General features: G+C 44.8%; 1 protein-coding gene across 1 annotated transcript in view; it reads right to left on the bottom strand.

The window, feature by feature from the left end:
* The window catches only part of ATP2B2 (ATPase plasma membrane Ca2+ transporting 2), a 398,648-nt gene extending 384,770 nt beyond the window's left edge, over positions 1-13,878 (bottom strand). The window contains exon 1 of the mRNA XM_058845506.1: positions 13,761-13,878. The gene's annotated coding sequence lies outside the window, so the exon portion shown is untranslated. The remainder of the gene's footprint in view (positions 1-13,760) is intronic.
* Positions 13,879-14,083: the final 205 nt, after the last annotated feature.

Here is a 14,083-nt window from a genome sequence, read left to right as displayed (position 1 = left end):
AGTTGATTACTCAACTCACCACTAATCTGCTGCACAATGCAATTTGATTTCCATTTCCCAAGGAGCCCGAGGAAGGGAGAGAGGAGAATGTATCCAGCTGATGAAGCCCTGCTTAGGTAAAAGTCTGCTGAAAACTTTCTGCAGAAAAAAATGCATAGAAGGCACCTCAAAGGAATTAATGACTGGTCATGTTTCTCCAATGTTCTTCCCTTTATTAATTTTTTTTTTTTTTTAACTAAACAAGCCTGAGCATTTTGTTCAACTTTGTTTGCAATACCCCCTAAAATACAAAATTCTGTCTTTGAAAAATTGGGGGTTTTTTTCCCTAAAAGGAACAGAAAGTGATTCCATTTCTTGGATAAATTTTCTGGATAAAAATTACAAATTATTTTTTGTATTGAAAATTAATAATGGTATTTTTATATAGCTTAAAATATTTTCCCTTCTCCTGGAGGCAAGACTTGAAGGCCTCTGGTTCCACCATTAACCAAATAATGAAAGAATTTATTTTCCATGCAGCTTTAACCAAACAGCTCTGGAACATTTAATTAAAAATGCTGCAGTTCTTTTCAGCGCAGAGGAAGCCTGACAGAGAGTTATCCTTTGCAGAACTCCTTTGCTTCAGTGCATGCACATTTCAACATCAGACCATCAACTACTTCATCAGTTTATTTCCATTCTAATCCGTCATTTCCCTGGCAATATCCCATTGGAAGTTACTCTCTCTGCAGATTTCACGAAGACCAGCTCATTAGTTTCTTGTCCACCAACCTGCTTAATTACATCCCATAGTGAAACTCCATTAATTTGAACAGAAGTTATGTGTCATTCCACAGCCTGATTTTGGTATTTTGATCTTGGTTCTAACAGACATTTTGATCCTTGGTACAGAAAGTGCTCCTCACACAGTATGAAGCTCACAAAGATGAAGCCCATTTTGTGTAGCTCAAAGTGCAGCCCATGGAGTCAGAGCCCATCCTGACCCTGGCCAGGGTTTGTAACAGCTGAACCAGCCCAAAATGGCCCTTGCTCAAAGCTCTGTCTGCTCTAATCAAACAGAATGCAAAGGGACTTTCACTCAAATATTTACAGAGGGGTGTTTTTAATTATACAATTGAAAAATTTCAACTATTACCCTGGGGAGATTTACATGAGCTTATTATGACTTTATAGACTTGATCTGGTTTAAATTATGAAAGCCTTTTATAACTTCCTACATAAGGATCCAGATTAGAATTTCTTTAATCAGCTCAAATGTATAACATTTGAATTAACCATTCTTACAGTGTGCTTTTCCTGGTAGAGATTTAAAGCACCCCCACGAAACAGGTACACAGATTTGCTCAACAGAGAAAGAGTGAGGTAAACAGCCCCAGCACTGTGACTGACAATTAGCACCAGGTATGACTTGGGCTTTACAGACTTCTTCTTAAAAAAACAGTCACAATTCTCCAAAGAAGATTTTTGAAAGTGGTCTTCTAAATACACTTGACACATGTGTGTGTGTGTGTGTGTGTTTGTGTGTATATATATCCACCAAATCAGCATGGTTACTCTGTTTCATCAAAACATCAGAATATTTTTTGCTCAAACCTTTGCTTTATCAAAAGTCCAACCACTCATTAATTCAACCAGATTTCCATTGGAAATAAAACTTTTAAGAATTATCCCAGCTGTGAAGGTGACTGGTAACCAATATTCTGAAATGCATTTGGGGACTCTTGGGCTGATTAAGTTTGAGTGATCTGAGATGTGAAAGCTGCGCTGTCAGTCAGAGCAGGGACTCAGGGCAGGTTTCTCAAAAGCCAATCTGTACCTCAGAATCCCTGATGAGGGATTGACACATTGAAGCTTCCATCTCAGTGGAAATGTAAGTTTTACAACCTTCATATTCCTACAAATGAAAAAAAAAATTCTATTTCACTGTATATGTCCATGCTGTAAAAAAACAGGATATATTGTATTTTCATTATTTTCACCTGATTGAGATACAGTTTTTAATTCTCACTTTCTGATGGATCCAGCCAGACACAACAACCACTATGGAATTTATGTGGAGTCTTTCCAAAGATGACTAAAAATAGCTGTCAATAGTTGGGATCCCTGTAGAATACTTGTATAGTGGGCAATACTTTGAAAAACTGAAATGGCAAACTAGATTTCATTATACAAAAAGAGATGGTATTTTCTGAGAAATTAGGCCTTTGTAAGAGATCTTATGTAAATAACTACAACTGAGAGCCAAATGGTTTTTAGATGTACTCAAAGACCTGGGATATCTGGATGGAGAAGCCCATGCTCTGAACTCCTGAGTGCAGATGCTTCACTGATGTCAGGAGGAAAATCCTCACTGCTTTAGTTTTACAAAGCAAATGGAAATTCACTTGGGTGGATAGTACAGGTCCTACTATCACCAAAGCAGCAGTTATCATTAAGCCTGAGCCACTGACAAACACAAGAACACAATTGTTGGAATATCAGGACACAATTGCTCTGCAATACTTCCATGCCCAGCAGTTCTCCAGGTTAATTGGTCAGTGAAAGGGGCCAGAAATTCCTATAAATCACTGCCCCACAAAGGCCCCCAGCACACCGGGGGGCTGTGGAGGAAACCTCCCTTCCCTGGGGTCTGTCCCTGTCCACACAGCCCCTAATTCCACCCAGCACTCAGGCCTGATGTTTAATGCCTCATTCCAGCAGAATCCAAGTGCACATGTAAGTGCTTTGCTCAACAAGGAGGGATTTAGGCATATGCTTAAGTACTTCACTGAACTGGGACCAGGCTACTATTTATAGCAGGCTTTTTGTTCCGGTTTTATTGTTCAACACTTGAAGTCATCCTATGGCTTTTCCTTCTGTATGCCCTCCCCTCACACAGCAAACCTTTTAGGGCTGCAATCTTCTTCCAGAAGTAACAGGTTTAAAATCAGAATGGATGTTACAAGCTCCGTAATTTTACACAATAATTAGATAATTTTTTCGTCATATTTACGCAGAAATATGAAAAAAAAAAAAAAAAGTTAGGCTGAATGGCAGGAAAGTCATGAAGTCAAAAGTTGTATGTAATAACAGGATGAAAAAATCCCATCCCACCCCCAGCACTGAAGCACTCACAGAGGAACCAAACACTAATGTGTGCACCCAGAAGTGTTCGTTCCAACTTCCCCAAGGGTCCTTTGCTGCACAATCCTCTGTTCCACGGAGAAATTCAGGCAGAGTCATGTCTGAGGCACGATTTTATTGCACTTGAAAAGCCATCAGTGCTGAGCACCCCTTGCTGCTGCAGAGGCAGACTGCTAACAGGCTCTGAGTGGTGTTTTGAGGAGATAAAAATACTTCCAAATGACTTCCAGTTCAACACCAGCACCTCTGTGTTTTCACTTTGAAAAATATATCTCCCTACTGCAGAGGCATCTGGACCTATCAGCTCATCTTTCAGTGTTAATTAACATGTTTTCACCAATCCTTGTTTTGATTAATTAATGTCTTTTCACAGATATTGGTATCGTAACAAAAGATCCACATCTCCCCAGAAACCTCACGATATTCCATCTGGTTTTTTTTTTAAATACTGCTGTTGTTTTACAGATTTTATGCCCCCATAAAAATGCACATGGGTTTTCTGTTTTTCTGTATTTGTACACAGATTACCCAAAGACAGCGCTGTGCCTCTGGGATGCTGGAAAATCCGGCAGGAGAAAACCGGCAGGTTTAGCTGTCATCCCTCAATTGAGGCAGCTGGGAACGGCGTAAATCCGGAGCAAATGTAGGGTGCTTAGGAATGGGAATGGTGTGCAGGGCGAGCAGTGATGCTGATATCGGTCCAGAAGGGAGGCAGAGAGCAGAGGCAGCCGGGGAACGATGGGGACGGAGCCGTGCGAGCCAGCGGCGGCTGCGGCAGCAGCAGTGCCAGGGAGGGGGATGCAGGGATGGGATGGGGGGTGTAGGGATGGGATGGAGGATGCAGGGAGGGCAGGGGGATGCAGGGAGGGCAGGGGGATGCAGGGAGAGGAGGGGATGCAGGGAGGGCAGGGGGATGCAGGGAGGGCAGGGGGCTGCAGGGAGGGCAGGGATGGAGGGAGGGCAGGGATGCAGGGAGGGCAGGGATGCAGGGAGGGCAGGGATGCAGGGAGGGCAGGGATGCAGGGAGGGCAGGGATGGAGGGAGGGCAGGGGGATGCAGGGAGGGCAGGGGGATGCAGGGAGGGCAGGGATGGAGGGAGGGCAGGGGGATGGAGGGAGGGCAGGGATGGAGGGAGGGCAGGGGGATGCAGGGAGGGCAGGGATGCAGGGAGGGCAGGGATGGAGGGAGGGCAGGGATGGAGGGAGGGCAGGGGGATGCAGGGAGGGCAGGGGGATGCAGGGAGAGGAGGGAATGCAGGGAGGGCAGGGATGCAGGGAGGGCAGGGGGATGCAGGGAGAGGAGGGAATGCAGGGAGGGCAGGGATGCAGGGAGGGCAGGGATGGAGGGAGGGCAGGGGGATGCAGGGAGGGCAGGGGGATGCAGGGAGGGCAGGGATGGAGGGAGGGCAGGGATGGAGGGAGGGCAGGGGGATGCAGGGAGGGCAGGGGGATGCAGGGAGGGCAGGGGGATGCAGGGAGAGGAGGGAATGCAGGGAGGGCAGGGATGCAGGGAGGGCAGGGGGATGCAGGGAGAGGAGGGAATGCAGGGAGGGCAGGGATGCAGGGAGGGCAGGGGGATGCAGGGCCATGTGATGCAGAGCCCGTGCTGCACAGCAGGAACAGCCCTTCCCACTTCCCAAGGAAATCCACTGCCGAGCTCTGCCTGTGGAAATCTTCCACAGAGGAACTCGCTTTGCCTGATTCCTCCTGCGCTCAGGGGGACAGGATCTTATACATCCCTGCAAACACTCACACCTGAACAGCTTCAAAGAAGGCTCCAGCAGCCATTTCTCCTGTAATTCATGACTTTCACTTCAGACTGCCAAGATGCATTGAAAAGGGGCAAAATCATCCCTCAAAAGCACATTATTTCATCAGTGCCCAATAACCCAAAGCCACTAAAATCACAGAGAGAAGCTTTTCACCATTTTCAGGAGGTACTGAGTCGGACTGCAATAACCTTCAGCTGAATTATTAATGGTAACTTGTAAGCCATTATCATGGAAAGATCTCTATTAGTCACCAATTTACAGTGTTGTTTTCAAAATCATCCAACTTAGGGATGCACAAATCCCACTGACAAGCCAACAGGACTTAAAATTCCATTTGGCTTCCATTCCTCCCCCTTTTAAAAATCCTGCCCTTAATACATTAAACCTTCTTACTGCATTATCTATAACTTATTTGACAATCAGGCCATAAATATTATTTGACAATCAGGCCATAAATGTTATTTGACAAGAACACAACCCTTGGTGCTAAGTCTACAGATTCTCTCCCTAGGGCCGGATGAAATCTTAACTGCAGGGCATCCAGTTCTAGACAGGTTCTTCTACATGAAATACAAAGGTTCTCAGAAAGGTGTCCTCAAGAAGAACAACAAAATCCTGGTATTTGCATGTAGAGAACAGACTTGGTTGGTTGTGTATACGTAGAACATACCACACTTCACATCTATATAAGTAAATGGCTTTAATGCTCTTATTGAATAACATTACAAATATCTTGCACAGAAAAAACAGAGTTTTGCACTTCCAGCAGCATTTTCTATCCACAATTCCCAGCAGTTTTACAAATAGTGATTAATTAACCCTTGGAACAGGCAGGTTACCTGCACACTGTAACAGCTGGGATAGAAATCTGGAGCACCAGCCCACAAGGACAAGCAATGTGTGTGAGGGCAAAAAATGTCCCCTAACAAGGCAGATAATAACACACAATTTGTTCTCCCATCCCATGCCACAGCCCTCACATACCTGCATTTTTTTTAGTCTTTCCTTGAGGAGGAAACACGGGATATCAATAAAGGTATGAGCATGGAAGCACTGGTAAAGCTGCAGCTATATTTTATTCTGATTAATGGGAAAGCATTGGATCTTAAGGGCAGCAATACTTTTCAAGTAAGCATTATCCCAAGTCAAGAGAACTCACCAGTAACACATTGAAAGGAAGATGTGAAGGAAGCACAAAGAAGAAGTGGAATTCAGGGCAGCAACTTCGGCAAACTCAGTCACACAATTTGTAACATCTCTTAAAGAGAGGATCAAGGAATTCAGGAAAGCTGACAATTACCAATGAAGAGTGTATAAAATAGTGCAAGAGATTATCTCAGTGCAGGGGGAATATAGGAAACACTGGAAGAGACTGTTACACCCAGAATCTTCAAAGGCTTTGACTATCAGAAGATTGTACAAAAGGTGAAACAAGAACATTTAACAAAGAAAAAGAATTAGAATGGCACAAACGGCTCAGTTCTGATCCAGATGAGCCAACACACAAAAAGGATCAACAACTAATGAGGGACATAAAAAGGCAATAGGAAAAGGATCTATAAATACAACAGAAGCAAGTGGGAGAAAAGGATAAGCAGAGGTTCTAGTATTTAATGGGAAAGGAGAGAAAATAACAGATGGCAAAGAGAAAGCTGAAGCATTCAGTACTTCCTTCATATTCTTTTATGTCTCCATCTGAAGGATAATGAAAAGCAAAAATGTTTCTAAAGTGATTTTCACGAAGAAGACAGGACTAGAGGCCTGAAGAAAAGAAAGAATAGGCTAAAAAGTATCAAAAGAAGCCAGACATACTCAGTCTGCTGGAGAATGATGAAGTTCACTGCAGAGTACTTAAGGAATTACCTAAAGCCATCCCCAAACATTAGCTATTATATTCAATCATGCACAAAGGGAGGGTAGAGTTCCCAAAGGACAGTGGAGAGGCAAAAGCAGTGTGCAGCTTCAAAAGGAGGAGCAAGGCTAAACTGAGGAAACTGCAAACCCAGCCACCTCCATTTGATACCACAGAGGACCTGAAACAAGTTAAATCACCATAAATCACCGCACAAGTACCTCAAGGGTGAAGTGCCTGAAAATAATCAGAACGTCAAAGCAATGAAATTTCCTTTTTGATGTGGTAACTGGGCTACTCCAGAAGGAAACCCCAGTATCAGGCAGTTTAGACTGGCTACAGTAAGGCTTTCTGCACTGGCCAGAGTGATCTTTTCATGGGGTGGAAGGGCTTTGATATGAAATTGCAGTTTAATGGGTGGGGCTTCTTTTTAAAAATCAAAACCCAAACAAGCACCCAAATTAAAAGTGATTGCTAAAACTCACTGTCAATGGAATGCATCTCACAACTCGCTGTACACATCAGAAAATTCCAGGATAGAAAAATGTTTGTGAAGTAAACAGGTTGGGTCCATATCACCTCCAGCCCACAAGTAAACTTAAGGTCAAAATTCAAATTAAAACTTAAAGCACTGAAGAACTTGTTGAAAAGTGAAGTGTAAGAGCGAGTGAAAATCTAGACATCAAGAAAAACACTAAATAGAGATGAGTTCTGTTGGAAGGGATCTAAAAGCCACCGTTGACCATAAGTAGAAAACAGTAAAATGGTATTTTTAAAAAGGCATATTTCATGCCAGGATGTCTAGCAGGATTGCCACTCAGTAACCTCTCCATTTTTCTCCACTGTCTAGAAACTCACAGAACATGAGTGGAGGGGGGGAAAAAAAAATCACAAGAAAATTCACAGTAAATGCAACTCTGTCTTGTCATCCTGTTTAGCTGTGGAGCAATAAATGTCAGCAGTGCCAAGGGGAAATATGAGGGGAGCACAGCTGGGTCACACAAAAAAGCAGTGTAATAGTGTATCTTTGGAGGGAACACACCCATTAACACCAACCTTCACAGGCTGTAATGGCATTTTCCTGTTCCTACTGCTCTCCAATGCTTTAGCACTTGACACAGAACCACCAGGGCTACTGGATAGAGCACATTATTTTTTCAGAGTATTTAACCTTTCAGGAAGAATCATTCTTACATTTTCCAGATTGATTCTTGTGGCATTTTCAAGCTTAACTAAAAAATGGGCCTAGTTTTTGTCAGGGCTTTTTGGACACTTTCCGTAATTAAGAAAAACCCAGTGATGTGGAATAGATTTCTTCCAGGTAAAATTTTGACATTTTCTCCATGTAATTACTTTCTACTGTTTATAGGCCAAAACTCATGCCAGCCTTCTATTTTTACTTCACATAAACTGATTTAAAGTTTGTAAAATACTTCACAAGTTAGAAAAATGCTGGTGAACATGCAGATTTTGTAGACTAAAGTGAAGCATTAACACTGCATTTGAACCTAAGAGCAGAAGTTCAATGCAGCAAAGCAGTTGTAAATACACCTAATAATGCCACCAGTTAGTTCTAAATAAGGAAATTTCTTCTCAAAACTTCCATTTTGCTCTTCCTGTAACTGTAGGCCAGCATTTAAAAATGCACATATCCATTTCCTCAGACAGCAAAGAATGTAAATCTTAATTCTTCTGGAGTAATTACTTTCAGTTTCAGCAGTTGCAAAGAAATCTGATGACAGCAAAGAATAGTTTTCTGCTTGGTTATCATAAGTCTCCTCATTCATACTTCTGCTTAAAAATATTCTGAAATGTCTATTGGAACACCTTCCAGGAGCCCACCAAACTATTGGAAGTTTTCAGTATGGGTTACAGAGAACATTCCCTAAAAACAAAATTCCTATTATTTCAATCCTCTTAGACAGTATTAACCTCTTTAAATGTAACAACAGTACAAAAAGGTTTAAAATACCAAGAAATTACCTGAGTCACAAAAAATGGAAAGCTGGATCATCTAAAATATGGCCCTATTTTGTCTGCTGTGCTGAATGCAATCACACCTTCCAGGATGGAAGATTTCCCATCAGTGGGAATAACTTCCCCTAATGAAGAATGGCTATTCAATAAGCAGGACAGAATATACAGGATCAGCAAATACTTTCAAGGTGACTTTTTTCTGCACTGGAAAGCTATCCAGAGGCTTGGAATCTCCTGCTCATAATGAGATAAAAAAAAAAAAAAAAGGGAATGTGCTGGGCATTAGGCTCACTGATAAACCATCAGAAGAAATCCTGTTCACCAGAAAACTCATGAATCCTAAGGCATTTCATGAAGAAATGCATCTGGAGTGGAGAGCAGCTGCAATATCTTTGAGCAGTCTTCATCCCTGATGGATGATTTTAGAGTAGGCATAATATTCATAAGTTCAATATAAGTTATTTTAGCCTTGTTAATAAATAAATCAGGCTAAAGACAATTCCCCAAACACCGTGGAATTAATGATTTATCAATCTTAGAAATAGAAACGCTGAACAGAGACAGCTGCATTATTCTGGCTTCACAAAGCACAAAAGGTTTTCAGAGCTTGAAATGTGCATCCAAGGTCACTCTTCTGTGGAGTGTGAGAGGGAAATGCCATTCAGTCTTGCAGCTCCAAATCCCGTCCCTTCAACAATTAGTATCAATCCTTGATGGATGTGCAAGCCCTTGTGACAGTTTCTGTGTTTGCACACATACATAATCCCACTGCTACAGCAGGCAGAAGTACCTGGGAGCACCAGTGAAATGAGGCAGGTCTGGTTCTGAAAAGCCCCACTTCATTTAAAGGCATTCCTCCACCCAGGGAATAAACTCACCTGAATTCAGAGGTTCCTGAGTTATGGCCACTGGACAGCCCAACACACAGCCCTGCTGCTGCTGCTGCTCTCACATGGAGTTCAGCTCTTGCACCACAGCATTCCCCAGCCTTTGGCACCCCAAAGGTGGCAAGCTCGGAAGCTGAGCAGTTCCTGGGATGTGAATAGGAATGGGAGGGATGGAGAGGGTGTTCACCAGCAGCAGTGCAAGCCTTTGGATCACAGGAGAGAAAGGCTGGAAGCAGATAACGAGAGCACGAGAGGACACAGCCTCAAGCTGCACAAAGGGGAATATAGGCTGGATATTAGGAAAAAGTTTTTTATAGAAAGAGTGATAAAGCACTGGAATGGTCTGCCCAGGGTGGTGGTGGTGGAGTCACCATCCCTGGATGTGTTCAGAAAAGACTGTGGCACTCGCTGCCATGGTTTAGGTGAGGTGTTAGGGCTGGGTTGGACTCGATGGTCTTGGAGTGAATCCAACCCAGTGATTCTGTGAATTCTATTAATTCTGTGAATTCTGTGAATAAACATCCACAAGAGAATTGCTCTTGAGGCTCTGAGGGAACTGACCTGAACAGGCTCTCAGAAATGCCTCTTCTGCACAATTAAAGGTGTCCAATGAACTCTCCAAAACACCCTTCCTATTGCACTAATTAAAAATGTAGCAACCTCTGCCTCCTAGAAATATTTAAATCTTTTTTTGGTTTACATTCCAGTGCGTGGAGGGAGTCCCTGCAGCACACCAGTTACTTTATTTAGACGTTACAAAATATTCAAGAACTGTGAGCATAACTTTCAAAATAGGTGAAAACATGGCCTTTTACAAAATCACCCTTAGATACAAGCCCATGCTGATGGATTTGGGGTCATGAGCAATAGGGCAGTCACACATCCCTGAGGAAATGCTGTCTTAGGTCACATAGATGTGAAAAAATTGGTCACACCCATAAAATGGAAGCCTGAAATATTTCACTACTAAATAACTCCATTTACGAGATGAAACTTTTTTCAAATAGGCTTTGGCAATAAATAAGCCTTATAAAGTAAATAAATAAATTATAGAATATAAAATAAATAAATAAGATTTAACTGACAATTCTGTAGCATGAATATACTGAGGCCAGCCTGGATCTCAGCCACTGTGACACTCATTGCTGTCATCTCTGTCATCCTATTACAAGCAAATATTTCTTGTTCATTCTCTCTTTTCCTTTCTCAAATATTTTATATTTTTTTCTTTTCAGATAATTAAAACTATTTATCCTCTTGCATTTGCCACTTCTATGCATAAAATAACCTGGATTTCTATTTATCTTAATTTTTTCAAGCTTTTTCTTTCAAAGGACAACTTAAGTTCCACTCTGAACTTTGCAAATTCCAACCATTTACTGCACAGTGTACATTAAATGTAAAGCTGTTTGGAAACAGAATTCTTATGTCTGACACACACGTTCCAAGGATAAGCTTCACCAGCAGTTTGAACTTTGTTCAGATGTTTGCTTTAAAAGATTTCAGCAGTCACACAATTTTGTTTAAATGTAAACATTCGCTCTGTTCCCAATTAGCTCCTCTGCTATAATCTCCCATCAGACTGCCACTAAAACAATCATTTTTCACTTGTACAATTACTCTGTTTTTTCCTCATGGTTAATCCAGATGACTTTTTCTCAACAGCAGTCCTGAACCTATTCTTAATCTACAATGCAAGTTTTAGGGTGTTTTGAGTATCAGAATTTTCTTTCTAACCTCACTTGCTATGCTTGAACCTGCCTACAGTAATAACCAGAATATGCAGCTGTTGTTGATGCAGGTAAACCCCAAGCACTTAGAGGATTATCAACACTCAGATAAACAGTCCAACTTTCCAGTCACATCACTGAAGTTTCTGTGGTAAATGACCTGAGGTGTTTTATTCTTGGCTAACCAAGGATAAGGAGCCAGATAAACGCACCAGGTTTGACTCAGCCAGCTCCGAAAAGACAGCAAACACTCTCAGAGGTGCCCCATGGTGCCTGATACATGACACAGTGGAGACTCACAGCCCTCTGAAACAGTGCCAAAGGCCAGGAGTGGAACCCTGAGGCTTCTCCAATAACACCAAACACCTTTTAGGGGAAACCAAACCAAACCAAACCAAACTCACTGGCTGTGAGAGTGCTCCATTCAGTCTCCTCCCTGCACTCCTCTAAACCAAATCCATCGAGGTGACAGCATCACAGGACACCATATAAATACCCCTGTTATCTCCCCATGGAGCTTGTCAAAACAAATAAAAATGTACTTAGCATAATTAGGAAATAGACAATTGAATGGTTAAAAGATATGGCTGGGGTAGAGAGACATGCCAGACATATGGATCAATATCACATTCAATGGACTGGATAATCAAGAGGTTGTGGTTCCGGATTTACAGCATGGGAGCAAAGGACAGTGCTGGTAATGGTATCAAATAGGAATTCAAGGTAATAGAATACTCTGCATTCATTCCATTAAGTGTTAAAGTGACTAATATTGACACTAAACTGAACATTTAACCCATATTCTTTTGCTTTAGGAAGAGCTTGCAGCAACGTTCACTTTGAAAATGGAGCTTAACATCAGATGATGAAGTCACTGCAGAGAATACTGAGCTGGTTTCTTAGCAAGACACCACAGACAAGCCACTTCTCCACAGAAAAGTCATGAAAATGCTGAACCCTGTTTGAGTCAGCACATGAAAATCAGTCACGTGTAGGTGAGGGGACAGGATCAGAAACAAAGTGCTGCTGAGAGCATGACAGTGTGCGTGCAGACCCACTCAAAGAACTGCTTACGTAACTCAGGGCTCGCAGTATCTACCAGCCACACACAGTATTCCTTAAAAGATTCCCTTTTACTGTTTGGGAGTTGGGTTACAGCACTATCAACTTTCACACTGTTTAAAAACCTACATTTCAGCTTATTTTGGGAGCAGTTAAGTCCTACTCTACACCACTGTTTTCAGCTTGCCTATCTTCCCAGCCCCTTATCTTGGTACCCATGCTTCTCAAATAGCACTTTACTACAAAATACGCTTTAATTAAAAAGAAAGTAAAGAAAGTATTAGCACAGAGTCAGGTTGGTGTAACATGATAAAACTGCACAGTAAGATGGAAAAAAAAAAAACCACAAGCAAAAAAGAATCAGCAAGAAATACACAGAAAGAAGCAAACTTTTGGACAGTTTAATTCAGCAAACGAGAGGTTTTCTCCACCTACAATACAGGATGCCTTTCAAAGATACAGAACGGAAGACAGTGCCCCTCCTTTCACGTTTCTAGTACAGTCTTCAAATCAAGATTTTAGGAGAAGAACCCATTATGTTCAGTGACGGTAGGAAAGCACATCTTGACGACATCCATGCCAAGGTGGTGGCGAGCGGGACTACAGCGGCCACCTCAGCCGGCATCCAGGGGCACCTGCACTGCGTGACCCGGGCAAAGTTACCTCCCGCCGCATTTTCCTCGGGCTCTGAGGCGCTCGAAACGCTGCTGCTGGGGTACTGCGAGGCTTTGGAAACTGCTGCTTGTAAAAGATTTAAATCCCCCCGTGGAAAAGAAGGGGGGAGAAAAGCCCCAGCCCGGCCGCAGCGGAGCTCAGCGGCACCGCAGGAGCCCGGGGACGGCGCTGCCGGGAGCGCTTCTCCTTCCATCAGCCCCGCCGAGAGCGCAGGGCTGCGGGAAACAACCTCCTTACGACTCTCTCCAGTTAATATCCCGAGGGCGAGCGTCACCTCCTGGAACCCGGAGCCCCGAGCGCGTCCCCGGTACCGCCGGGGCTCCCGCCGGGCGCGGTGCCGGGGCGGGCACTGCGGGGCTGCCAGACCCGGCCACCGCCGCCTCCCAGCCCCCGGCCACCCCGGCACCGAGCCGCTCCTGGCGGGGAGAGCCCTCCGGCATGAGCCGCACCGGGACCAGAGGCTCCCCGCAGCAGCGCAGCCGCTGCCGCCGATCCCGCCCGCCCCGCGGAGCCGCCTCCATCCCCCGCCGGGCGCATCCTCCGGCCGCATCCCACTGCCCGCGGCCCCGGGATGGGCTCGGCCCCGGGATGGGCTCGGCCCCGGCAGCGCTCCCGCTCCCGCCGCCCCCCTCAAGGTCACCGCGGCTCGGGGCAGCCCCGGGGGTCGCGGCTGCCGCTCCTACCTGAGCCGGGAGCGGAGCGGAGCCGCCGGGAGCGCGGAGCCGCCGCTGTCCCCTCACCGGCGGCAGCGCCCGGGGACTCGGGCCGCGCACGGCGCCTCCTCCTGCGCCGGGGCCGCTGCGCTGCGCCGGGAGGCGGCGGCTCCGTCAGACTTAGCGGGGAAGCCCTGGGGGGGGCGGGCAGCGCCTCTCCCCACCCCGCGAGGTGCCGGAGCCGAGCCGAGCCTCCCCCGGCGGGGCTGGGGCTCCCCTCAGCGGGGAGAGGCTGCTCCGCTCCGCAGGGCTCCGCAGGGCTCCGCAGGGCTCCCGCAGGTGCGCGGAGCTCG

The sequence above is a fragment of the Poecile atricapillus genome, chromosome 9 (assembly GCF_030490865.1).
Source record: "Poecile atricapillus isolate bPoeAtr1 chromosome 9, bPoeAtr1.hap1, whole genome shotgun sequence".
NCBI classification, from domain to species: Eukaryota; Metazoa; Chordata; class Aves; order Passeriformes; family Paridae; genus Poecile; species Poecile atricapillus.
Note: the sequence above shows the minus strand (reverse complement) of the source record. Positions and strands in the feature narration are given on the sequence as shown.